Source organism: Apis cerana, linkage group LG12, assembly GCF_029169275.1.
Source record: "Apis cerana isolate GH-2021 linkage group LG12, AcerK_1.0, whole genome shotgun sequence".
Taxonomy (NCBI): Eukaryota; Metazoa; Arthropoda; class Insecta; order Hymenoptera; family Apidae; genus Apis; species Apis cerana.
Genome location: NC_083863.1, coordinates 1,485,282 through 1,513,063, shown reverse-complemented (window position 1 = coordinate 1,513,063; position 27,782 = coordinate 1,485,282). Strand labels below are relative to the sequence as shown.

The following is a 27,782-nucleotide window of genomic DNA, read 5'->3' as shown; positions in this document are numbered from 1 at the left end:
AAGAAACTTCGTTGAGGATAATTTTAATATGAAAAATAGTGATTAAATGTGTGGGATAAATAAGTTAATTGCCAATTGGCATGTAAATAATTGTTAAAATCAGATAGATTTAGAAACATTCACGTAACCAATGATACAAGTTATATGTCAAAATTAGAGTGATTTAGAAATAGAAATCAGAAGAATAAAAAGACCAAAAAAATTTCTAATTTTAACATATGAATAATCATTTTCAATTAATTTTTCAGAAACATATAATAAACTATTATTAGAGTTGATCAGTCTTAGCTTTGCATCTTCTGCACCTTTCATTAAAGTCAAAATATTATATAAAAGTAAAATATCAATTATCTTAATGAGACAGATTTTAAATAATAATTGCTTAATTGCAATTTATAATAAATCACAAGCCAATTAATGATTTACAATCTAAATAGTCATCACAGGATCATAGACACCTTGATAACTGAAGGGTTAGCAAGGTGATGATGTAGGTCAACAGAGAGACTAAGCCCAAGGGAAGACAAACCCCTCGAATTACTCATGTGTTGTAACATGAACTTATATAACGTATTTATAATAAATGTACAGAGTTTCAATTTTAACAGTGTTTGCAAAAGTACATTTTAAAATCTAAACTTATGAAAAATATGTAAAAAAAAAAAAATAAAAATTTGCAGATATTATCTATATACATATATGTTCAAGTTCGTATACACAAAATGTCAAAGAATAATTTTATTTATGTAAAATGTTGGCAATTGGTATATCAGATTGTTCAATAATTAATGTGTATCATCAGAATTCAAAAATTTGAACAAAGAATTAGAATTAAAATTAAAAAAAAAATTTTTTAATTTTAATGCAAATAAGATTTATTATAAATCTTTATAATATAAATTTTTAATCAGTAACAATGTTAATAGAAGATTCTAAGTAGGTACAATTAAAAAAATAGTTTCAAATTTTTTTATTATAATAAAAAGTGATTTTTTATCATACTATATATATAATTTTTCATTTTAATATCAATTTAATATAAAAGTAAATATTTAGGTTGAAAAGATGAGACGATTGTTCGTTTCTATAGTATTTATTTTTAATTTTTATTATATTATAATTATAATTACATTATATTACATTTACAAAAAAATGGAGAAAAAATTCATCCCTTCATATAATTAAACATATGCTATATTAATTTTCAATCCTAAATTTTCAAAACTCAAATTAAATTGACAAAGCAACAAACGAGTAAAATTTAAAAATCACTTATAGAAAAATTTTATCGATTGTAAGAATTAAATTAAAAGATTGTTTAATCTATTTTTCAATTACGTATTTAACATATCTTATAATTGTTCTCAGTAATCAATGTCAAACTTCATATATTTAATAATCATCAATAATCAACCAAGAATTTTATATTCAAATTTTACATTTTTTATCTAACTTATTCAATAATCATTCGAGAATCCTGTACTCAAATTCTATATTTCTTTTTAGAATTCTTTCAATCATCAACGTTATATAAAAATTCCAAATTCCTTTTTTCTTCTTCCACAATCTTCCATAATTTTCCCAACACGACTCACTCGATACTCGTCCAAAAAATCGCAAATTTTACATTTTTCACCTGTAATTCTCTATTAAAATTCACTCGGCTTCTAAACAAGGGGATAATACCGGAACAGTGTCTGGAAAGTGATGGCAAAAAGCGAGACTTGGTGGCAGTTTAAAGTATCGTCCTCAGCGACACGGTCGTCAAAAGAAGGGAAGGCTTAGGCTCGCGCCTCTTGTTGACCGAGTGTCTTCAAGACGGCTGCTGCCGCCGCCGCTGCTGGAAAGCCTTTTCACTCCTCCAATGCCTCCCCTCCCCTCTCCTTATCGCCTCCTTTCACCTTGATTTCTTACGTCCTCGTAAATTCTTCAGTAACGCCCCCGCAATATTTATCCTTCCTCTTACGTTCCTTCTCCGCGGTCTTGGTTTGCCTTTGCGATCCTCATTGCGTTCGAGTTAGGATATCCTAATGGTTCCTCGAAACTGGCAACTTGTTTTGCCAAGACGACTCGATTCGATGTGATTTTTGTGTGCGCTTGTGAAATATTTTTAAACGTTAACAAAAATACCACTCACGAAAAATATTAAACGGATAATGCGCATCATATTCGAAGAATTTTTATTTAACCTCAATTTCTTTTCTTTTCTTTTCTAGTGTAGATATTATGCATCGATATAATGACGTGTAGTTTAATCTGATTAGTCTGAATCCTCCGTTCACTTCTTTTCTTAAATTTATCTTAATGCACTTTAATTCACTTGCTGATTAAACACGTCCCTTTATCCACTTTCCTTTTTCAATCTCACGTTATTCATTAATAAATAATTTTATTGAACGATAAACGAAGTACTCTACTTTTCTTTTAAATATAACAGCTTCGATTAAACGCTAAATATCACCGTTAAAAACACTCATCACGACGATAATTTCGAAGGGTCCCCTTCCTCCCCCCTCGTTTTCTCAAGTGGCGAGAAATTAAGAGAGGGGGGGAGGAGAGAGATGGAAAGGAAGAGAAAAGTCGCGTAAAAAGGAGGTGACAAGAACAAAGTGGAAACAGCAAAAACTGGAGGAAGAGGAGAGAGAAAAAAGAGAGGAGAGAAGGAGAAGCACGAAGAAAGAAGAAGTATACTCACGACCGGAAGCCCTCTGCCAGGCTGGGCTTGAAGACACTCGGTCAACAAGCGGCACAAGTCTCTGCTCGCTTTCCCCCGGCGCGTACGCGAGCGTGGAAGGTCGTTACACCTAGCTAGATAGGTTGCTCCGTCACTTTTTTTCACTCCGCGACGCGACACTGTCACACTGTTGTCGGCAGGCTTCTCTTTGGTGGCTTTTGGGCAAATAGAGAGGAACCTCCAGTGTATCTCAGCACACCGTTCGATTTTGGAAAATCTTTCGAAGTTAGATGTGAAAGATACTCGTTTGGCAACTTTAGAAATTTTCTTCGCCACGAAATATTTGGAAATAACGTATAGAGAAGCCTCTATTTGGTTCGAAACGAATAGAAGGAGATCACTTTAACTCGAATTAAAATTTTCGAAAATCTCTGAGGATTCCCCGCCGATACGATTTACCTCGAAAACTTTCGAAAACTTCTAATTCAATATTCTTCGAAACGATTTTTAGATAGATTTATCTCGCTCGTTCGAGAGGTTAGACGCGACTGGGTGCAAAGTGGAATCATCAACGAACGAGAGGATAGGGAACGCGTGGCCCTAACGCGAGAAGAGGAAGAGGGTACAGATGCGACAGAGGAAAAATAAAGATGGAGAGGCTAAGTTTAGAGGATCGTGAGAGAGGACGAAGTGGCGAAGGAGTACGAGGCATCGAGAACACAATGCACCTTGCCCTCTTCCTCTTGGACGAAGGGGAGGGAGGAGGGGAGAGGCGCAGGAAGAGAGAATGATTTTAGATTCAGTGCCAGAAAAATCGTTGGCCAATCGCGAGGGACGAATCGAGATCGCCATCTCTCGGCCAACTGGGGCCATCGAGGGATTTTAATAGATCCTTTCTCGGGAGATCGAGACGAGATGATCGCTCGAGTGTCATCGATGGTGGTGATCTTGGATTGGAGAGAATTTTCGAATTTTATTCAGAGATCGCTGGAAATTGGTGATTTTTTTTTAAATTTAAGAAAGTCGAAATCTAGAATGCTTGAAATAATACGCGGAGAATAAAAATTTTAACGGAAATTTTAAAATTTTGGTTTCTGGAATTTTTAGTTATTTTTAATCACTCGAATGTCATCGGTGGTGATCTTGGATTGGAGAGAATTTTCGAATTTTATTCAGAGATCGCTGGAAATTGGTGATTTTTTTTTAAATTTAAGAAAGTCGAAATCTAGAATGCTTGAAATAATACGCGAAGAATAAAAATTTTAAGGAATTTTTGAAAATTTCTACAATTTTTCAAAATTTAACGACGGTATTTTTAAAGTATGAATTTTAAATTTAAGAAAATCGAAATCTAGAATGCTTGCAAATGATACGCGGAGAATAAAAATTTTAAAGAATTTTTTAAAATTTCTAAAATTTTTTAAAATTTAACGACTTTGAAAATAAGTATGATTTTTAAATTTAAGAAAGTCGAAATCTAGAATGCTTATAAATAATATGCGGAGAATAAAAATTTTAACGGAAATTTTAAAATTTTGGTTTCTGGAATTTTTCAAAATTTATTAAGTTATTTTTGATCGCTCAAATGTCACGATGGTGATAATCTTGGACTAGAGAGAATTTTCGAATTTTAATTATCCAGAGATCGCTGAAAATTGGTGATTTTTTTTTAAATTTAAGAAAGTCGAAATCTAGAATACTTAAAATAATACGTGAAGAATGAAAATTTTAAGAAATTTTTGAAAATTTCTACAATTTTTCAAAATTTAACGACGGTATTTTTAAAGTATGAATTTTAAATTTAAGAAAGTCGAATCTAGAATGCTTGCAAATAATACGCGGAGAACAAAAATTTTAGAATTTTAATTTCTGGAATTTTTCAAAACTTAGTTATTTTTAAATTTAAAGAAGTCAAGATATCTCGAATTCTAAGAAATCTAGAATGTTTATAAAAATATGGTAATAAAGAGGTTAATTTTTTTTCAATAAATTTTGATTTCTCAAATTTTTTAAATTCAATAACCACAGTTTTTTTTTAAATGAATTTTATTTTATCTGAGAGATAGATCGAAACCTGATTTTTAAATTTAATAATAGATCTACTAAAATGACCAAAATACACATCTGTCGAAAATATTGAAATTGAAATCGACTCCATTTTTCAAGACAATAATTAAATCATGCGCAATGAAGTTAAAATTGACTTGAATTCATAACCACCATCGATATCAATTCCATTTCCATTTCCAATGCTAAATTAGAATATCGGCGTTCTATTATGATCGATGCAATTAAATAAATCGAAATAAAGAATACAGAAGAAAATTTTTTCGTTCAAGCTGTCGTTTCAAAAAACATTGTCGTTTCATAAATCCGATTTTCCCAAAAATTGACCTAAAAATGAATTTTATTTTTTCATTTACATACACAAATATATAACATACACTTCTTCATAATTCCTCTAATAATTTATCACACGAATGATATATAATTTTAATATATATATATATATAAATTCTCTAATAATTCATCCATTGTTTTCAAACACGTAACAGAGAGATCAACCCTGACAAACTTCTCTAAAACTGCTTTGACTAATGGCGCTCTCGGTTCCCAAGCAACACGATCATTTATCGTCATTATCTCGTTTATCGTATCCTCTTACTTCTCCTTTCTTTAATGTATCTTTTGCAATTTTTATTCCAACTTTCTGAAACAGTCGGCAACTCCTACTTCTTCCTCAATTCTCGTCAACTCGTCTTCTCGTTCACTCTCGATCTAAGATCAATTATAGGATAAGGTTGACGGATCAAGAATTATCAGGAACCAACTTTGTTAAATCGTTTATACGGTCCATCCACATTGTGCCACGATTATTCTTTTTTAAATTTGTTCCCAAAAATTTCGAACAGATCCATACTCATTCAAATCTTTATCTCACTCTACACGGTTAAAATTAACCAGCAAAAAGAAAAACGATGGAAATGATCCAGAATATTTGCTATATAAACGATATAACTCTAACTCTTCTTTTTAAAAAAGAATTTTTTTCTCCTCTCTGACTGATCTCTTCTTCTCCAATTATTGCAACTTATCATAAACAAACACTCAATATATAAAATTATTTTACTTGCAACATCATTAAAATTGTACATATTTCAAGTTCGGATAAGATCTTCGATTTCTTATATTTACATTTGGATATCTAAAATTGATCTTCGAAAAATCTTCCATTCGAGTTATCAAATCGCCTTGATACATCACTCGAAACAAATCAACGAAATTGAGGTTAAATATCGTCGAGATTATGCATAAAGGGGAAGACACAAAGAAGAAGTTCGCCACTGCATCGCCATTCGAAGTTTGGAGGTTTCTTGTCGTCCGATCTTGGCACCAATTCGAGGAACGAGGAACAAATCGACGAGGCTCGAGTGTTAATTAAATCGTTGCACGTTTAAGCGACGGATGATTTCGAGGGAAGTAGAGAAAACACTTCTGCTCGAAGGAGCCCCACTTCACGCATCTCTCGCAATTTATGCGACACTTTGGATCGTCGAATCTTCGTCGACATATGTTGGGCACGTTGGCGTTGAATAAATCAATGGATGTTGGACGCGTAAAGCGCGTGTAAAATGGAGAAGTAATGCGTCTAATTATGTAACCCGTGTCCTCCAATTCAGATTGGATAATGGAAGAAGAAAGTTAATTGCACGATTATTTCTTTGAGAAAAAACTTTTTGAAAATTTGCGCGTGAAGAAGCTAATGTGAAATTGATTTTTCAAACGGGTTTTGAAATTTTAATTAATTAATTTCGTGTCTTTGATCGACACCTTTCGTTACTTTCTTCGTTATTTAAATGATGTATTCGATGTAAATTTTCTTTAAAAATTAATTCGAAATTTAATTCAAATTTCTTCGTGTTCCTAAAATAAAATAAGATAATTTAAGTATCGCGTTATTGGAGTTTCTTTTTGCTATATATTCTGTTATACAAATCATTTCGTTTATCCAATGTATTTAAAATTCTTTCTACATAAAATGCGTACATTGGGAGTCAAATGTTTGAAATCAATAATTTTATAGTTACAGCTACGTATTGGAATACACTTTTAATTTTGTTGTTAATTCGAAATTAATATTACAATTATTAATAATAGTTTTGTTTACTTTAACAAATTTTACGCAACAAAAATTATCATGAATTTTTGAATTCTGTAAAACATATTAATAATTTAAATTATTATCATTTTTTATAATTTCATTGAATCTTTTTTATCAAGTTTAATTAAAATAGTTATATTATTTATGCAAATAAATTCGTTGTCTTTATAAAATTTTAATTCCTCTCTCAATTCTACGATTCTACGGAATATTTAAAATATACCAAATTTTTTGAAGAATTAATATTACATATGATTATAATATTATTCATTTTAATACATTTTTTATAAAAAAATATTTCGATCTCACAGAATTAATCTTAATTTCTACAAAATAAACGATTCCAAACTTTTTATAAATAATTTTCTGAACATAAATATAAGATAAATTAATATTACATGTAATCAATATCACTATATTATAATAAAATCTACATAAAAAAATTTTCAACTCACAAAATTCTAATTTTTCTTTTAAATTCTACGGAATATCTACGTTATACTAAACTTTTATTCTATTTCTATAATCAATATTACATATTTTAATAAATTCTATACAAAAAAATTTTCTAATCTCAAAGAATTCTAATTCTAAATTCTACAGAATGTTAAATTCTAAATTAATTTTTCTATACTCATTAACAATATTACTCATTTCAATAAATTTTATAGAAAAAAAATTTTCTAAAAAAATTCTAATTTTAAATTTCTACAGAATATCTAAATCAATTAGTTTTGTATCAAATTTTCTAAAAAATTAATAATTACATTTGAAAGAAATATACATAAAAATTGATTTTAAAAAATCCTAATCCTAAATTCCACAGGATTTTATTTTAATAAGTTTTATAGAATAAAAGTTTTCTAATTTTAAATTCTACAGAATATTGAAATTTTCTGAAGAATTATTAATTTATTTATCTTAATAAATTTTAAAGACAAAAAATTGTCTAACTCTAAAAAATTCCAATTCTAAATTCTACAGAATACTTAAATTATATCAAATCATTCTAAACAATTAATAATTAACAATACAAAGAAAAATATATACATATATAAAAATCGACCTGAAAAAATTCTAATCCTAATTTCTAAAACCACCTAAATTAAACCAAGCTCTCTATTCCAAATATCCAACATCTAACAAACATCCAAATCCTCGATATGATCAATTTCTAGGCATTAAAAAAAAAAGAAAAGAAAAAGAAAATCCAAATCCACGAAATCATTTCCTCGCTAAAAATATCTAATCCGACTTCCCTCCTCCCCTTAAATTCTACAATTTCTCGGAATACCTAAGCGATTCCAAACTTCCCAAGGTAATCTACCTGCGCCAGCGAAACTTGCACGTAGCGCAGTCGAGGGGTGGGAACAGTTTCACGGTGACGGTGAAGCGCACCTCGCACGCTATAAATAAGACTTCGAAACACGCCGACGTAGACTTGAATTGGTCGCATACCGAGGCATAGACGAGGAGGGATCTACGGATCCGCCCCCCGCGTGCAAACGTTCGTCCACGAGCTGGTGGAGCACGTTGCTGGTCGCATACGTCTGTATCGAGACGCGTGTATGACATTATCTGGTCTGGAATTTTCGCTTATTGTTCCGACGAGTAACGGGTACATTCAATGTCCCCGTGTGCGCGAAACGCTGTTATCGGTATTCAATTTCGCGGCGCTCGTCGGATTTGCTATTTACACCGCCCCTTTGCAACTTTGTTTTTCCGACCAATAATCCTTGCCCAATTGTTAATGAAATTGTTAAGAGATCGAACAATCACCGAGTGTTGTACGATCGTTTCGATGGACTTGGATCAATTTAAACTGGATCGTATAAGTAAGGATTAATAAAGGGTTATTCTCGATCGAATAATGGAAAAATCAAATTTTAAAATTATCCAATTTAAACTCGTTCCATCCATGATCTAATAATTCTTTAATTAGTAGCGATCAAATATTGCAGATCAACTTATTCGTAAGCTTGTGCTTCGTTTTGTTAATTGATGTATCTCGATGCTTTTGTGGCTTTGGATATCGTGCAACAGAAGTTGACCCGGCGATTCTCTCCTGTTTATTGCAATTCTAATTGTTCGAGAGGTTCGTATCTCGTGCCTTTGTTGCGTATCTATTTCGCGAATAGTTTAGGGTGTAAAGTTGTTTGGGGACAGAGTTCGAATTTTCGTCGATGCGTGTACGATCTACAATGGACGTATTAATAGGTGCTTGATTCTCGAATTGAGTTGCGTTATATTCGAATGAAAGGAATTTTGATAAATTTTGGTTTGGAAAAGAAATATTGATTTTTTAATTCATACTTTCAGACACAATGAAATTTTGCGAATATGCGTAGATCAGGTGTAGATTTTGTTTTCAAAATATTCGAAGAAGACGAATCTAAAAATAGTGATTGTTTTTAATAACAATAATGAAAAATGTAAATATTTCAGTCACAGCACGTAGAGATAAAATTAATTGCATCCCTCCAGGTGAAATTACACGTCAACCCACAAACTCTTGGAAATTCGTGACAAATTTCTGAAATTTACTTCCTTAAATTCCTCCCCAGGAAGCTCATCGAATCGTTCCACCGCCTTGTCTGAAACGACAAGAAAATCCTCGATGGAAGGAGAGAATTACCAGACGTCAGACGAAGTAAACAGAATGGCTCGTGAGGGTGTTTTTTAGAATGTAATTTCTTTCTTTATATGCGCGTCGCGGGTATAATATTTCTCGTGGGAAACGTCTGATAGAGGATTACAATTTCTTTATTCTATATTTATTCGCGAATCATTTTTTTTTTTTAGACTAACTCAAACAGAAAAATTGATATATAAGAATGAAGAATTATTTGCACAAATAATATCGTGTAAAATACAGTAATGTACCATTTATTTGAATCCCGAATGAAACTTCGATTTTTCATATAAAAAAGAAAAACGCTCTTGAAAAATAGAGGAAACCGTGCCATTGAAATCACTTTTTGTTTTATTCCGATATCTCAATCGGTTGCCGAGATATAAAGACTATAAAATTTCCATAGCGTTTAAGCACGAATGAACCAACGAACCCGCGACCCAATGACCTACATCTTTTCTTTTCAGGAAATACGTATTCTTCCAGGAATCGCAGTATTATGTTTTTCCAAGAATCGTGTCTGTCGCTTGTCTACAGTTTGGAGTAGGTCAGCGAGACGAGGTGCGAGCGAGAGGTCCGAGTAAGTCGCAAGGAGACAATAAACGATCGAAAATTACGCTTTTCTTTACACGACGATATCTCGGAAACTGGGAGTCATTTGCGGATAAACGAAAATGCATTTTAAAGAGGAAAGTATTACGCTTCCAATGATCGTTCGCTCGTTGATGGCAAGTCATTACTTTCAGAGTTATAACGGTTCAAAGTTTTCTTAATTTTAATAGAATTTCTACAATTTATCGCGATAACTCGGCGAAAAGGTATGAAAGATCGGAATAAGTGACAAGAAGGAAAACTATCAAAAATTATTTCTTCTTTGCACGATGATATCTTGGGAACTGGAAGTCGTATTTAAATAATTGAAAATGCGTTTTAAAGAGAAATATTTTCCGCTTCTAATGATCGTTCATTCGTTGATCAGACGTTACTATATTCGGAGTTATAGCGGTTCAAAGTTTTCCTAATTTTAATATTTGAAGTAAACGATTAAAAATTACCTTTACACGGCGATATCTCGAGAACCGGAAGTCGTATTGAGATAAACAAAAATTCGTTTTAAAGGTCGTTCATTCGTTGACCGGATGTTACTATATTCGAAATTATAGCCATTCAAAATTTTTAATCAAGTTTAAAATAAAGAATAGATATGAACAACATTTCAAAAAGCAAGTTTTCTTTTAATGATCTTTTATCCATTAACGAAAAATTATCTTGAAAATTATAATTACATTATTACAAATATATCTATTTCGTTATACTAAGTACAAAGATTCTACTAATCATATAAAAAATCTTCTTATTAAACTAGATTGATTCGAGTTTAATTATTTTAATTAATCAACAGGTTTTATAAACTTCATAATTTTTGTACTTATATCACACTTGTAAAATATGCAAAACAAAATATTAACATAAAAATTAAACAATTTAAACTTGTATTAGACGAAATAAAAGACCTTTATTTCCGACTCTATTTCATTTCGTCTAAATTAAATTATTTATAACATTTTTATGTATCAACTTTTATTTTTAATCTTTAGAATTTATTCTCCAACGATATCACACATATATATATATATATATATATATATTAATATCCTGTACATCCTCTAGTCGCCTATAACTCTTCATTATCACTATACCACTTGGGATCCATTCGTGTTTATTAAGACCCTCAAGCTATTATCTGACGCTTGATCAGAATGTCCCGATTACGAAATCATCACCACGTAGAAACCTTTGACTTTGATCAGAGATTTTAAACGATCTTGCAGTCAAGTGGAAGAGAAAGCATGTTTTCGATCCTGAAGTTTAAGTGAAGATCGAGTTTCAAACTATTGGATTTTTTAGTAACTTATTGGTTTCCTATTTGTAATTCTATTTATTCTTGGTTTATTGGTAAATTAATTCCGATGAAATCCCTTCAAAATTATCAAGTAATAAAACAGAATTATTTTATTTTTAAATAAAATTAAATTTGAGTCTCTTTGATTTTTTTAAATTTTGGAATTACTTTCTAATTACTAATTTTGGAATATTTCATCGAAACAATTTTACCAATATAATTATTTATAACATCATTTAATTATTACAATTACTTTTAACCATTCGAACAAAATACAAAATTTTGTGAAATTGTTTAGTTAGTTCCGTTTAGAACAGAACAAACTTGGAAAAGTTTGCACAAATACAGAATCCTTACCATTTTTACATTTCTTATTCCAGTGAAAACACAAAAATTATTTGAAATTACCAAACATCTTAGTACTTCTTTTGAAATGATAATGAAATTGAAACTTACTATCGCCTGCTGAAAGAAATTCTCAAAAAGAAAAGAAAGAATTGCTTCATTTTTCTCTAAAATTACAATTCTCAAATTTCCCTCAGAGATAGAGTCCCATGACACTCTGAAACGCTCGTAATCAACTCTCATCCAACATGGACAGACTCACTCTCTCTCTCTCTCTCTCTCTCTCTCATCGCCGCTCGCCAAGAAGTCGACCGTCGAAATCTTGCGCGACGGGGGAAAATTCCCGGAAAATTCCACACTCCCTCTCGATAACTCACGAAATCTTAAATTAATTCTGTAGGCGGCGCACGGCCTGCTCTAATGAGCGCAGACGCCTTCACGAGGTTTGTTTCCCTCGACTGGATAGCTGGGCCAGGCGGAATAACCGAAAATCGAGCAAAAGGGGAAATGACAAGTACGAGGAGCAAAGTGGTGTGAAAATAAACTCGGCCCGGCCTCGATATCCGCCGAAGTTTATTGCACAGGTTGGACAGGGGAGGGGAGAGGTTTGAAATACGATTCTTGCCTAAAAACTGTTAGAGCTATTAATAAGAATAATTCTTTTCTACGGAAATGGTAAATTGGAATTATCGAAATTATGAAATAATGACGTTTCGACGAAAAAGACAAATATACCGCGTGAATATATTGTTGTAGAATTTGAAGTTGGCTCAAAATTTTATTTATTATTATTGAATTATTACGTTGCCAAGAATGAATTCATAGTTGGTTGTCTATTTGCTTTTTCTTCGATACTTGTGAATGTAACGGATAGCATAATATAGTTAAATATATTCATTCGGATAAATTTTATTTATTGTTTTCACAGTCAACATGTATACGTCGTTAATTCGTGATGATTATTGAGAGGGAAGGAAATGGAGGAGGAAATGAAAGGAACGAAGCAATTTATCCGCCAATTTATTTGCACAGGATAGATTGAGGGTGATGATGATACTTTAGAATATGAAAAATGACAAGTATCCTTGATTTCAGGTTTTAACACAACTTTAATGTTGAAGATTGAAGTGTTTATCTTGTTTATCTATTTAAGAATTATCTGATCAAGATTAGGATTCAAAAGGGCTGGAGTATCTCTACTCTTTCATCATTTATTCCAAATTTAGATTAATATGTACTATACCTAGTTACATTACATTCCCTAGTGTACCCTATATATTTTCTAGTGAGATGGTAATGAGTGTCAGAGGTGCAATCCACAATTAAATAAATATACTTACAGCAATTGGAACGTTAACTAGCAATAACAATAGTAATAATAATAACAATGAATATGTAACGTAATGATAAAAGATTGTAACTTATCGTCTCTATTATAACTATTTTTAAAAACCCAAAAATTCTTCAAAGAAACGAGGATAACAAATTATCTGAATTTGATTAGCTACTGGATTGAATCAGCGAAATTTTACAGACAGAAAAGATGGAAAAAAAAATTATAAGAACGAAGAAACATGAACAGAAATAGAATCCAAATTATAAAAACTCTTATGGTAAGGGTACGATTCTATAATTCTATAATTGAATCAGTTTAGATGAAGGAAAGAGTATGTGTTCGAAATGATAAGTTGGAAATATGGATATATATATTGAAACCATTTCAAAAATAATAAATGTTGCACAGGCCCATTTTATCGTATTGGAATATTTCGTTTGTTTTTGATAATATTAATAAATGCTTCAGATAAGAGACTGAATAGTCTCGAATATTCTGCATATTCTGGTATAATTAGCTTTTTCGTAGGGAAATGGGCAGAGATCGTATCGTCCCCTTTGCGCCAGAGGCACCAGTGCGCAATTCGATAATTTGTAAAAATTTATACTTTTAAATGTGAAAGACGATTATCAACATTTTTGAAAAGTTCGAAATTCAATTTGATGAAATGTGAAATGTTGTTTTATCGTTCTTCATCTTCGATTTTTTAAATAATTTCGATTTTGTTTTATCATTGCGATTTTAAAAATTTTGGAATCGCATTATTTTTAACGCGATTTTATTCCATTGCACGCGTGTTTAACATTAGATAATATAATATAATATTTAATTGTGAAATTTTGTATGTAAAATTTGTGAAAAAAATATCGAATTAATTCGTTTAATCGTTATATAAATTTATCAATTTATTTAATTATTCGTTATAAACGAAATCAAATAATTTCTATTAACCAAAGACAATGAACGATTAATAAAAAGTTAAAGGTAGAATTAAAACTAGTTGCAAATGATAAATTCAATAAAGTGAAAAAATAAATTTTTGTAATGTTTCAAACATCGAATAACCAATTGTAACTTGAAATGATTTTTCTACAAATGATAAATGGTTTATTTAATAGCGCCGATTGAAATGAAAAGTACACGAGTGGAACACGATTAAAAATAATATTTTTTAAAACGTAATTAAAATTCTTCGTTTAAAACATTTTCCTCGAAAATGAAAACAATTAATCTGAATGTTAAATTAAATACACTGGGAAATCTGGAAATCTATATCTCTCGTTATTTCGTTTTCATTAAAATTTTTATAATAAGCTCGATAATCTTACATCTATATATAGTTCTTGAAATTTTCGACAAATAATAATTCTTATTCCACTGAATGATAAATTGTAATAAAACTACGAATCATAGGGCAGAAAAAAGATTTAAAAATTTTTTTTTCCAACTCGATGATATTTTCATACGAAAAATAACGAATAGAATTCGATTCGATCGTTAAAAATATAATCTATTTTTTATTCTCGTTACATCAACTCACAAAGAATTACTTCTTCGTCACTGCGGATCCACAATTCCACAAAAATAAATCATTGGGGGACGAATGATCGATAACTTAGGGAATCACGGACCGGAAAAGAAAGTTAATTAAACTGATTCGCCAATCCCAAGTTTTAATCCCTCCATAATCCGAAATCCCAATTAATACGAAAACTAGTTACAGGACTCCTTAAACCCAATTACTCCGAACACCTTGATCCTCCAATTAAAAATATCTTTAACAACCATGCTATGCCACCAATTACGATATCTTTAATAATTGCTGCAGTATCGATTAAGAAAACGATGGAAAAATTTCTTATGAGAATTTTTTTTCGTGACGGATGATATTTATTTCGCGTTTGACGATTGTTCGTGTTGAAAAATCGAAATATTGAATTTTGAATCAATCACGATACAATTCTTATATTAATTCTTAATTTTCGTAATTAAAAGCTTGAATAGTAATTTTTTAAGAAACCTTTCAATCGATAGAAAATTTGATGATTAAATTTTTTAAAGTATAATTACAAAATCTGTACAATATTATTTTGTAGAATTTTGGAGCATTTTGTATAAGTACACGTATCTATCAATTATATATCAAATATGTATCTCTCTGTCAAGAGCCAGAGAAAAGAAACATAATAAAAGATATTTTTAATAACAACTTTTCTTTCATTATGAAAAGAAAATATTATCAAAAAATTACGTTATAAATAACATGCATAATTTCTCAGAAAACTGTAAATCGTGACAGGATTAAAACGAAAGACGGAAGCCCAACACAAGAGAAACATTGTCCTCTGATAACAGTCTCAAGGCACATGGCGCGCAAGCGACGTTGAAATACTGCGTATGCAAACGGCGTAATTTCGTTAATGGGCGTTACCTAAAACGCAGGTGAAAGCCTGTTATAGTAATCGCGGGAAATACGTTTGTCGCACAACAGTGCGGATAATCGATTAAGCCGAGGGATTCACTTACTCGCTCGTTTCCACGCCACGTGGAGCGCGAATTTCGGAATTTCAATTTCAAAGAGGAGAGACACACGAGTCACTCCTAAGAAACGCTTTGTACGAATTCGAGGCCTTTTCGAATTTTTAAGATATATATATATACTTTTTGAAGAAAATCGAATCGAACGAGAGAACAGAAGATTCATTTCATAATTTTTTGGAGAGGTTAGGAAATCCATCCATCGAATGTGTTAATAAAAATCTTATAATGTATGTCTCTATCTTCGAGTCGTTTGACTTTTAGAGTCTAGAAAAAGATAATTTGAACAATTGAACTTAATGGATTGAATTATTCGCGGAAAGAGAAAGAGTATTTATGAGTATATAAAGTAGAAAGAGAAGATCGCGTGCTTGGTACGTGCTATGGGCAATTGCCGGTAGATGGGAGTACTGTACAAAAATCTCTAGAATATTCTAGGCGGGAAATTCGAAAATATTATGAAAATTCACGCTTGAATCTAATACCATTTGAAAATATCATTTGCTGAATTAAAATTATTTTTTAAAAGTAATGATATTTTGATTAAATTATTATCGAAAATAGAAGATAGAAATTTCAAAAATAAAATTAAAATCTTACGTTTAAATTGATCCTTTCTATATGTATTATTGTATGAAAAGAGTTGTGCTCCTATATTTTTAATTGTTATTGTTTTTAATTTAAGATATATCTTGCGAGTTGGTGCTGCCCTTAGGCGTTCACCATTGTTCAGTTTCTCCTTCCTGCCTTTTCTTTTGTTTTATTCTCTTTTGTTCTACAACAACCGATAGAGCTCTCGACATGTTCTCTTGCGTACACTCTAGTATAGTTCTCGATTAATTATAAATTAATATTGCACGAATACAATGATTAAATAAGCTTAATCAATAATACAGTAATTTTAAAATTATATTAATATAGAAAAATATTAAGATCGAAAATTATTCGAAATACTTTCTTATAAAATATTTTATAATTAAAAAAAAAGTATGATTCGTACAAATTGGTGTTAAAGAATATTTGAAATTTTATTTCTCTATCTACTAATATTATTTCAAAGGAAAATCTACTTTTTTAATATTCATCCTCTTGAAAAATTTTCAAAAACTCGATTTACTTTGAAGCATCGAAAAAAAAATTCCATACTTTGAATTTATTTTTTTAATATAATCTCGATACTTTTCAATTGTTTATCATATTTTATACTATTATCATTGATATAAAACAATATTATTTACAATTATAAACTGACAAGATATTTTATTACTTTTTATTATTTTCGAGAACAGAAACGTACGTGTTACATTGTTGTCGTGGAAAATAAAACACAACGATATTTTTCCAGATTTATACCGTTAAAAATAATCGAGAAACAGGGATGAAAAATTTCGAATTCTTTTTTACACCTTCATATATATTACTTTCAAAATTATATATATTTTTCTAAAAAGTATTCCAATTACTTTATCAAAAAAGAAAACACAATAGAATAATTATTTAAATTTCTTCATCGATGCATTCGCCAAATATTAAAAAACAAAAAGAAAGTATAAATAATGAATCAACTGTCCATTTAAAGATTATACATATTTCGAAAATTTTAATTTTAGAAAAATTCGATCGTCGATCAAGAGCGTAATCGATTCCTCGAAATAGCTATCTCGACGTGTCGAAGGTATTTTTTAATTAAGGAACCGTTTGATAATGGTATTTCGCTCGATACTTTTAAACACATTGGCTGCGTTACATTTTTAATTAATTCGTCGTGCAACACGCAAGCGCCCTCTATGGGGGGAGGAGAAAAATTGCAATATCGGGTATAGATCGCGGCCAACGTTGTTGACGCCGAGTATTTTTCGATATTTCATCGTGCGACGACATTTTCAGAAAACATTGGATGGAAAGGAATATTAAAAGGGTAGCTCTTAATAACAAAGGCGTTGATACACGTCGATCTGTGACCCATATTCGTAAATAAAAATTAATGGAAAATGGTCTTATCGTAAATCGTAATTGTAGTAGATCCTTTATTCGAAGATTGTGAAAATATAGAATAAAAAAAAAAAGAAAGTTAGATAGAAATGTAAATTTGAGAAAAAGTAGAAAATATTTTATATTGTTATAATAGAGATTCAAAAAAGTAACGTTTTTAATTGTAAAAATTAATAATTAAAAAATATATTTTATATTAATTTTAACCTTCCAATAGGCAATAGTTTTTTCAAGATTTTTAAATCGATATTTTTGAAAAATTCATTTGCAAGCTGTGTTTAAAAATAATTATCACAAAATACGTACAAATGTTACAATTTAAACGAATGAAAGAGATATTAAAAGAAAGAAGTTATGGCTATTTGCTATCCAATAGATATAAGTCAGATATGAACCTGAATCATGATAATTTAACAAAATAATAATAAAAACGATAAAACTTACAAAATGAAAAAATGAAAAAACCACTCAAAGAAATAAAAAAATTGCCAAGTTAAAGTTAGAAATATTATTATCGTTTATTTCTTTAAAATACAATAAATAATGATAAAAATGCGTATATTATAATATAACAGGGCGGTTATATATTAAAATTAATTTTAATTTAATTTTGCAAAGTTTTGCAAATCAAATATGGCAGTGAAAAAGAGTTTCTACTTTTCATATGTTCAATTGTTATTGCGTGGAACGACATGGAACATATAAAAAATCATTGACAAATCGTTATACATTGTAAAATTCTATGAAAAAAACAAAAAACTTATTTATTAAAAATTTATAACGATTTAAATTAAAATAGATGTTTTGAGATATTTAAAAAATTTATAGAATATTTCGCATATTTTGTCCAATCTTAAATGTTTAAGAAAAAAGATTCAAAATTTTAAGTACAAGAGTTATAACGTATACATTGAAACAATTATTTTTTTATATCTTTGAAAATAAATTTTGTCCAGTTAATACACAAATAGACTTTTTGTGTGTACAATTCTTTACAACTTAAAAATTCAAATCACAAATATTTGTATATTTATATATCTTTTATATATCGATTACTATATATTTTCTTCTTCTATACATTTTTACTGAAATAATAAATTATAATAAAAAGCAGTGTTATTTTTTAAAAATTAAATCTCCATGCATCAAAAAATAAAAAATAATTTTATCCAGTTATCTCCTATTAATTCGAACAATTCAAGGAAAATTCTTAAAATTAGACTAAAGAGTATCCATTAAAATCTATTATTTTCAATGATCCACGAATATATAATATTTGTAATAATATTTCTCGAGTAGTATAATGTCGATTGTCATTGAGATCTCAAGATCAAATCCTCTGAATTCTCAATTTTCAAAAATGGCTACTCAACGTCTCAGAAAAATTACTCTTTGAAAAGAATGATATTTGAAACAATATTTTGAAAAATAGGTTTGCAAACGGGGCGATAATAAACTTAAAACCGCCGAAAAATGGGTTGGGAGGGAAATCTAGGACGCAAGTGGACGCAAAATAAATAAACAGTAATAACGTTGCATTATATAAACGGCGCACGATTGCACGATGCAACGCAATTTCGTTTCGTTGTTGTTGTGATATTAGATCAGGAGGATGTTTAATTTTCTCTATATTTCTCCGCTGGTAAACATGATCAACGTTAGTTACCTTAGTTTATGATAATGAATTTCGTAATAATTGATTTTGAATTTCTGTGAATTTTTGGAAAACGCGTGTACGTTTCCGTACAATTATTGGAAATTGATGGAAAATGTGGAATAATAATCCACGTTGCGGACGAAATTTTCGACAATTTTTGAAATTGAAATATTTTTTTTTCAACTTTGTCAAACGACGATTTTTAGAAAGAGAAAATGAAAAATATTTTTTCTTTATTTTTTGCATTTCAATAACAGTGTCAAATATTGTTTGAAAATAATTCTTTTCTGCTAAAAGAACTGGCAAAAATAGTGAATTTTTGAATAGAATGTATTTTATCTTGAAAATTCTTCCAAGTTTACTATATCAATTATGACGAAAAAGGTGTAAACAACAAAAGAAAACAATCTAGATAATCATGATCCATTTTCTATTCAAACGTAAAAATTAATAATTCCAGCATGGTATTAATAATAAAAATATCCGGAATAAAAATAATATAATAACAATAAGATAGAATCAGAATTTTTCCTAACATTTAAAACATCCTGCCATAATTGGAGACTTTGCAACAATAAGATTTATTTTTAATAATTTTTTTAATTCTCGTGTATAACATATCTAAAAATTTTGAGCTATCGCATCGTTTATTGACAAATATTAATCAAATATTCTTTCGATATTTTTTCGTGCAACTGAATAATTGTAACAATTATCACGTTGGAAAAAATATAAAAATATTCATTTCTTTCTAATTCCCCTAAAATAGTTTCTTCCTGCAAGAAGAACTCATCAATTCTTCAAACATGACCGAAACAAGCATTTCTAAAATTCTTCTTCGCAACACAATCTCCTGGAAAATCACGGAAACGAGACATAAATAGAGAACAGCTGACCGTACACATTCGAAGGAACGCGAGGGCGAAATCTTTCATGGAGGGTGCGATAAGTCGAGGATGGTGGCGGATAAAAGTGGTTGAAAATTCAAGAGGTCGTCGGTCTCGCTTGAAAGACGTTGACGTTGAAACTTTGCGATTGTAAAAAAAAAAAAGAAAAGAAAAGAAAAGAAAAGAAAAAAAAGAAGGAGAAAAAGGAGAAGGAAAGCCAGTTTATGCGGCTAAAAGCCGGAAACTTCTACGAAACACGGTTCGAGGCGGGACAAGTATACATAAAACAACGAAAGAATATTGCAACGAGGAAGACGCGACGCCATTGTGCAGCGAGATTGAATTTCAATCTCTATTCCACCGCGATACTTCGTTAACGATACTCGTCCTGATGTCTCGTGGCCTGAAAGAATGAGTGGATGGAAGAAATTTAGTCGAGCCTTGTGAATGGTAAAGATTTATGGTAAAGATTTTCTCCTGAAGGTTTATGTTAAAGGAAGCAGAGATTATACGAGATTTTAATTAGATAATTAATTACAGTTTTTGATATTTTTTTTAGAAAGTAGAATATTTAATAATAATTTCTATTGACTGATTAGATTCTATCAATTATTATATTATACGTATATTCTTTCATTTTGATTTGTTCATATTCTTGGATAATTTTTATCAAATATTCAGAATTTTTTCCTTTAAATTAGCTAACGTGGCGAGTAGTGATTTGTATGTGATTGTTTTTAAGTAAACTTCAAATATTCCCAATTGAATTCGTATTGGAAATAAAAAATTATAATATTATATTATATATGTGAAATATATTAAATTTTATTTGGATCTTTAAATTTTATTAAAAATAGAAAAATATTGTAACTTAATTTTTGAATCTTGCATTGATTTCCTTAATTTTTAAATTACTGTTTGGAACAAAATTGGTAACAACATCGAAACTGAAGGAACTTATCATTCACCATTAAAATCATCAAAAGAATTCATTATTTAAGCTAATAAACTTCATCAAATATATCATCTCTTCTTCTTAATGCTTAATGGTTTAGTTTTCTGTGTTTTTACATTTAAATAAATTAAACACTTATAAATAACTAACATTCAAATATAAACAATATTCGTCATTTGTTTAATAGAAATATGCATTTCTAATTTTATTAAAAAAAAACAATATCTCTATTGAAACTCTGTTTCTTCTTCATTAATCACTATAAGTAATATCTTCCAATATTTAAAAAAACTTGTAATTCAAACTAATAAATTTCTTCCATCAACTACATTATCTTCTCTTCCTCAACATTCAAATATACTCTATACTATTTATTTAATAGAAGTATAATAAAAATCTTTTTTATTAACAACCATAAGTAATACCAAAGTTTCCAAAATACATTAAAAGGATCACTCATCACTTGAATCATCACCAATAAATTTTTTCCATCAATTATACCATCTCTTCTTCCTAATACAATTCACTTTTCTCCGAGTGTTTACATTTCAACATTCAAATACAATATATATTTCATCCACTTGCTTAACATGTACATTTCCAATTTTCACTGTGTTGAAATATCCCTCTCTTCATTCATTAAATAACATCTTTCACACGTTCATCAACATTTCCAAAATAAAACTCAACTTTCAGCATAATAATAAATTTCCCCTCCCATCGACCACACCATCTACACCATATCTCCTCTTCTTCACGCGGTTTCAATTCAATTTCAGAGAGAACTTGGACCGCGCATGTCGTGCCTTGAATTCCTCCGCCAAAGTTTCACTCCTACCTCTCTCTCTCCCTCCCTCTCTCTCTCTCTCCCAGTGCAAAACAGAGAGACACCGGTCCGCACGAAACTTCGCGGGTAACGCGATTTTCAGGTAAATTTCACTCGTCAACATTGCCATTAGGGCTACACGCCATGGCTCTTAGCCGGAGTAGTGCGGATTTAGTCCAAACACGCCGGCTCTGGTACACGGCCACACTATAAGCCACTTCTCACCCACTAACCGGTCCGTGTGATCGCAAAAAGCCGTTCGAATGGTTTACCAGGCGTCGTTCATTCCGTCCACGGAAATTCGCGGTACGTGCGACACTCTGCCAAAGAATCGGTTGTCGTGGTTTTTGTGGACGGGTCTCGTTGTAAGGTTCTGTCGGTCGCTTAGAGGGAAGAAGAATTAAGTTTGTTTATTCGGATTTTGTTCTTTGGAGATATTTTTTTTTTTTAAACTTCTAAAGAAGCAATTGGGTTTTTTTTGGAATTTTAGTAGCTGGAATTTTGAATTTTTCGTGAGTTTAGTTTAGTTTAATTCCGATGGAAAGTTTTAAGGAACTTTAATTTTGGATTTTAGGTATTATATTTTGTATAGTAATGAAAGGTCGACTTAATTTTTCTGGAAATTTTGAAAATCTTTATTCTGGATTTTTTTGTAATTTTGTAATTTTTCCAAGGCTTTAGTTCTAATACAGAAAATCTTTGATTTTAGATTTTTTATATTTCTGAAAGATTAATTTAATTTTCCTTTGAAGTTTCGAAAATCTTTAGTTTTAGATTTTTTATATAATTTCAAAAGATCAATTTATTTTTTTTAAAAATCTTTAATTTTCGTAATTTCATCATTTTTTAATTTAATTCATTTCAATTAGAGATTTTCGAAAATTTTTGATTCTGGATACTTTCGAAAACCGAATCTAATTTTTCCGGAAATTAGTAATAAATCTTTAAGTTCTTCGTAATTTCCAAAAAATTTTGAAAATTTTTATTTTTAGATTTTTTTGTAGTTTTGTAATTTTTTCAAGGCTTTAATTCTAATCCAGAAAATCTTTGATTTTAGATTTTCTATATTTCTGAAAGATTAATTTAATTTTCCTTGAAGTTTTTAAATTTTAAAAATCTCTAATTTTCGTAATTTCATCATTTTTTAATTTAATTCAGTTTAATTAGAGATTTTCGAAAATTTTTGATTCTGGATTTCGAAAACCGAATCTAATTTTTCCGGAAATTAGTAATAAATCTTTAAGTTCTTCGTAATTTTCAAAAAAGTTTTTTTAGTTTTTTTGAAAAATTTTGAAAATCTTTACTTTTAGATTTTTTTGTAGTTTTGTAATTTTTCCAAGGCTTTAGTTAGATTTTCTATATTTCTGAAAGATTAATTTAATTTTCCTTGAAGTTTTAAAAATCTTTAATTTTAAATTTTTGGAAAAATTCAGTTCTTTTCAAAATTTTAGAAATCTCTGATTCTGATTTTAGATTTTTTATATAATTTCGAAAGATCAATTTAATTTTTTTTTTAAATTTTAATAATCTCTAATTTTCGTAATTTCATCATTTTTTAATTTAATTCATCTCATTAGAGATTTTCGAAAACTGAATCTAATTTTTCCGGAAATTAGTAATAAATCTTTACTTTTAAGTTTTTCGTAATTTTCAAAAAAGTTCAATTTTTTTGAAAAATTTTGAAAATCTTTTAAACCACTGATTTTAAATTATTATATTACACATATATAAATATTACACACACCACGAGATTAATTTCAAAATGTGTTATTCTATAAAATTTTACTTTACCCTTGTGAACTATTTTTTTCTAGTTTTATTTTTTTATCCTTTCACTAATTTCACTAATTTATTCCGTTTATACGGGAATATATATATTAAATTGCGTTTTAACTTAGTTATTGAAAATTAACGGAGGATAACATTATCGATGCTTCGTTAGAATAATTTGTTCTGATCGAGTCAATGTTTGTAGGGAAGTGGTCATTCGATTTTCTCCATGCAATTAATTTGCTATTAAATTACCTATCAATGATTAATCGATATCACGTATCTCTGTATTTTCTGCGATTGTTTCCTTTTTATCAAATATTTCTTTTATGAGCAAGTCTAATGAATTTCATTGTTTCGAAAAGAAAAATATATATATATATATATATATAAAATTTAACAAGAAATTTTAAATAGAAGAATGGTATTTTCACATTATTTCTCGAAATTAAAAAGATTCGTTCGCGATATATAAAATTCGATATATGAAACTCGCAAAAAGTGAAAACAATAATTTATCGTAAGAATTGAATAAGAAATTATTTCAAATAAATTAACATTTCGTCTGGAAGAATGAAAAATAAAATAAAATATATAGATTTGATAATTAAAATTCTCTAGGTATAAAAATTGGAAAACAGTAATTTGCGATAAAAATTTGATGTGAGAGATATTTCATTTTATAGCTTCTCGCCATAAATAATTGTCTTACAACTCGAGAAATCGAGGAGAAACGCGGCTGCTCTTTGAACAATAAAACAGAGATAACGAATTTTTAAATGATTTCCTAGAAAAAAAAAGGATATTTTTAATACTGCTTCAAGAGAAACCCACGGACAGAGAGATGGTTCTCAGTTTTATCCCGGGTCATATTTGCGCGGCACATATTTCCCCTGTTTTCCGCCATTTTCGAAACGGGTTTTACGCCGGGTTAGGATAAAGTGCCGCCACTTCTTCGAAGAGGTTACTCAAATCCTCGCAAATTCTACTTCAAAATCATTCCTAAATCCACGAGTGATCCATTATAATGAAATAGAAATAATCTCTTTTTTAAAAAAAAATAATAACTGAAAATAAGATCATCATTCCTAAAAAATAACAATTAATTCATACATATTTCTAACGCTGCAAATAACAAAATTTCACCAATTCCAGCAGATATTGCGTACACACGAAATCATATTTTTAACTAAAATTGACGAAATATTTAAATATAAGATAAAGGAACAAAGATTGATAAATAATGCACGATTAAAATAAGAATAACGTCGAATTGAACGATTGCACGAATATCATAATGGAACGAGAGAACGAAGAGGGCGACCGTTGGCGGGAAACGGAAAGTCTCGTTGGTCTCGGTGCGCTTAAAACAACCTAATGACGGGCCGGCAATAATTCTATTCACCGGTATAATGTTACGTCGTAACTAACATACGTGTCGCATGAATATCACCGAGACTTTATCGCCTCGGCCACGGTGGGACGCTGGAAATTGAATAAGAGACAACGTTACACGGCAGAAGCTCGCATGAATTATAATTAGAACGGAGAGAGATGAAGCTTGCCCCGCCTAATCGAAGGGAAAGGGCAAATGGCCAAATCGCGTTTGAATTTTCGCGAAATTGAGAAAGGTATCGTTCGTAAAAATAAAATAAAATAAAGAACGAACGATTGGGAGGTAAATGATTGACAAAAAAGAAAGGGCAAATCGTATTTGAATTTTAGGAATTTTAGGAATTATGAAGTTAAAAATAAAACGAGGGATAGTGGAGGGTTAAATTAATTTTGGTGATTGTAATTATAATTGAAAGATGGAGTTATCTAGTCGAAAAGAAACAATAAATAATCAAATCGGTTTTTCGTGAAATTGAAATATCGAAAAAATATTATTTATAATATAAAGTAAAATAAAGAATAATTCAAATGACATCTAGAAGGGAAATCGTATTTGAATTTTCGTGAAAATGAAAAGGAATGTGGATAGTAAAATAAAGTAAGATAAAGAGTAGTAAAAAATTAAATTGATTTTCGTATTGTAATTATAGTTGTCATCTAATCGAATAGAATATTGTTTGTAAAATAAAATAAAACAAAGAATAGTAAGAAATTACGATTGAAAGATAAATGATTGATATCTATAATGATTGGAAAAGAAAGGGCAGATCATATTTGAATTTTATGAATTTAGAATTATAAAATTAAAATAAAACGAGGCATAGTAAAGAATTAAATTAATTTTGATATTGTGATTATAATTGCCATCTAATCGAATAGAATATTGTTTGTAAAATAAAATAAAACAAAGAATAGTAAGAAATTATGATTGAAATTATGATAAAGCTTGATATAAATAAAGAATAATTCAAATGGTATCTAGCTGAAGAAAAAGGGCAAATGGTATTTGAAAAAGAAAACAAATGTGGATAGTAAAATAAAATAAAGAATAGTAAGAAATTAAATTGATTTTCGTATTGTAATTATAATTGAAAGATGAAGCTAGCACTAATCGAAGAAAAAGGGCAAATAGTTATCTACTTGAATTTTCGCGAAAATGAAAGAAATATTGGTGGAACGTTGTTCAGTGAAATAAAATAAAATGAAGAATAGTGGGCAATTCAGTTTATTTGGTAAATATAAAGCGTTATTACTTCGTTTCGTTCATTTTTGAGAAAAGTTGGTGACCTAATTGAGAAAAAGAACTATCTATTCCAATTTTGATAAAAATAAGAGAAATATCGATGGAACGTTTCTTTCTTTTTTTTTTTTACGAAATAAAATAAAAAATAGAAAATAGCAAGAAAATAAATTTATTTGATTAATAATAAATTGGTATCGTAATTAGAACTGAAATATAAAGTTGGTCACTTGATCAAAGAGGAAGACCAATTCTATTTGAAAAATAAGAGAAACATTATTGGAATATTTCTTCGTGTAATAAAATGAAATAGAAAATAAAAGAAAATTAAAATTTAAGTAAATAAAACTTTCTTATTTCCTTCGTTTTTACCGTTATAATTAGAATCTAAAGAAGAAACTGATTGAAATAAAAAAAAAAGGTAAATAAATATTTATTCGAATTTTCATAAAAATAGATAAATAGATAAATAAGATTAATTTATACGAAATCGATAAAATTGGTCATCTAATCAAAGAGGAATGACTATGTAGTCGAATTTTGATAAAAATTAAAACAAAAAACGATAACAAATTAAATTTATTACATTTACAAAAATAAATTATTATACCGTTCATTTTTTCTTCGTTATAATTAGAACCTAAAAATGAAATTGATCGCATAACTATACATATAATCTATTCGAATTATGTAATAAAAACAAAAGAAATATCGATGGAATATTTTTTCCTCCCTCGAAACAAGATGAAACAAGAAACAATAGGAAATTTTTATATTGAATTTATTTTAATAAACCAAACGTTGTTTATTTCGTTCATTCTCGATATTTTGCTTAATTATACTGGCCCCATTGTCCTGAAAACAGAGCTATTTTCAGGCAAATGAGAATGCATAGCGGTTTGTGCGTATAAATGAATTTATTCCTCCGGTCGAATCAATTGAATCTCGGATAAGGAGGTTGGGAGTAGTTAAAACTTAGGCGGAATTTAAATTCAAATTTCGCGCGCTATCGGCAGTTAGGTTAGGATCGTGGCGAAGATTAAATCGAGATATCGAGCTTGGCTCTCTTTGTTGCTAGATCATTCGTACATATAAAAATCTAGAAAAATTATTCGCACAGAGTGTTATTAGAAGTGTTATTACATTACATACAAAAGTAAAAAATTATTCGAATCTTTTCTTTCACGAGAATCGATTTTGAATATTCTCCGAATACATTTAATTAATTGAATGAATTCTTAATTCTAATGATATCACAATAAAATTTGTAAAAAAAAAAAAAAACAATCACTCTTTCCTCTATCTCTGAAACTATATATAAAACACGATTTAAATCGCTTCAACGTTGCCAGATAAAATAATTTACATAATGAACGAATCGAAATATCTAAATCATTCTCTTCCAGAGAATCCAATCCGTAATTAATTAGAGAATAACTTTCGATAATTCATACAGACCGAAAAGATACC

General features: G+C 29.4%; 1 protein-coding gene across 2 annotated transcripts in view; it reads right to left on the bottom strand.

The window, feature by feature from the left end:
- The window catches only part of LOC108002506 (poly(rC)-binding protein 3), a 441,044-nt gene that overhangs the window by 401,354 nt on the left and 11,908 nt on the right, over nucleotides 1-27,782 (bottom strand). The window contains exon 1 of one of the 2 annotated variants that reach the window (XM_062083262.1): nucleotides 2,696-3,360. The exons of the other annotated variant lie outside the window; for it this stretch is intronic. The gene's annotated coding sequence lies outside the window, so the exon portion shown is untranslated. Of the gene's footprint in view, nucleotides 1-2,695; nucleotides 3,361-27,782 lie in introns of those variants that run through there. 2 annotated transcript variants of the gene reach the window in all.